Source organism: Mandrillus leucophaeus, unplaced genomic scaffold (genome assembly GCF_000951045.1).
Source record: "Mandrillus leucophaeus isolate KB7577 unplaced genomic scaffold, Mleu.le_1.0 Scaffold892, whole genome shotgun sequence".
NCBI lineage: Eukaryota > Metazoa > Chordata > Mammalia > Primates > Cercopithecidae > Mandrillus > Mandrillus leucophaeus.
In genome coordinates, this window is record NW_012109719.1 from 423,817 (window position 1) to 425,164 (window position 1,348).

At 36.8% G+C, this 1,348-nt stretch overlaps 1 protein-coding gene across 1 annotated transcript in view; it reads left to right on the forward strand.

The window, feature by feature from the left end:
• SLCO1B1 (solute carrier organic anion transporter family, member 1B1) overlaps positions 1–1,348 on the forward strand; it is a 116,265-nt gene that overhangs the window by 65,012 nt on the left and 49,905 nt on the right. The window lies entirely within an intron of this gene.

Sequence of the window (1,348 nt, forward strand, 5' to 3'; positions counted from 1 at the left end):
AAATATATATACACACGTATCTATGTGTGTTTATATATATATATGCACACATATGTGTATGTGTGTGTATATACATATATATATATATATATAAAATTTGAGACTGTATCTCGCTCTGTTACCCAGGCCGGAGTGCAGAGAAGTAATTATAGCTCACTGTAGCCTCGAGCTCCTTGGCTCAAGTCATTCTCTCACAGCCTTCTAAGTAGCTGGGACTACAGGCACACACCACTACACTTAGCTAATATTTGTTATTTTCTGTAGAGACAGGGTTTTCCATGTCGCCCAGGCTGATCTCAAACTTCTGGCCTCAAGTGATCCTCCCACCTTAGCCTCACAAAGTGCTGGAATTACAGGCTTGGGCCACTGTGCCTGGCTTCAAACACAGTTTGCCAGTATACATTGTGTACGAAACTGAGAGCAAGAATCTACCTACAAATAAAAATATTGTACAGAGTCTTATCCCAGAAATTAACCCAAATGACCATACTGAACTTGTACCACAGTTAAACGAACACCAGCCATTCAAGATTAAAAGGAATCAACAAGAAATCTGGCAATTCAAAAGGTAAGAATGTACCTTAAACTTAAAATGGGTGCATTTGAGCTCTCCAGCGATGGTTCTTAACCACATTGAAATGACTAAAATGACAGACAGACAATTCGGAATCTGGATAGGAAGAAAGCTCATTGAGATTCAGGAAAGTGTTGAAACACAATTTAAGGAATTCAGTAATTCCAGTAGAATGAACCAAAAGCTGAAAGACAAAATAGCCATTAAACAAATACTACTACTGGAATTTAAAAAAAAAAAAAAAAAAACTACATGAATTTTATAATACATTCAGACCTTTAGCAGCAGCAGAACATACCAAAGAGACAAAAGAATCTCAGAGCTTGAAAACCAGTTTTTATAATCAACTCCATCAGAAAAAAATAAAGAAAAAAAACTTAAAAATGAAGAAAACTTCTAGGAATTTGGTTTCTTTCGGTAAAGAAACCAAACCTATGATTCTTTGGAATTCCTGAGAGAGAAAAAGAGAGAGTAAGTAACTTGTAAAACATATTTGCAGATATGGTCCATGAAAATATTCTCAATCTTACTAGAGAGATTGACATGCAAATTCATAAATTACAGAGAACCCCTTTGAGATGCTACAAAGATGGCAATCCCCAAGGCATCTACTCATTAGATTCACCAGGGTCCATATGAAAGAAACAAATATTTTAAGATTTTTTGGGGGGCAACTAGAGAGATGGATCAAGTCACTGTCAAGGGGAACCCCATCAGTCTTGCAGAATGCCTTTGAGCAAAAGCCATACAAGCCAGAAGAGATTGGGGGCCTAT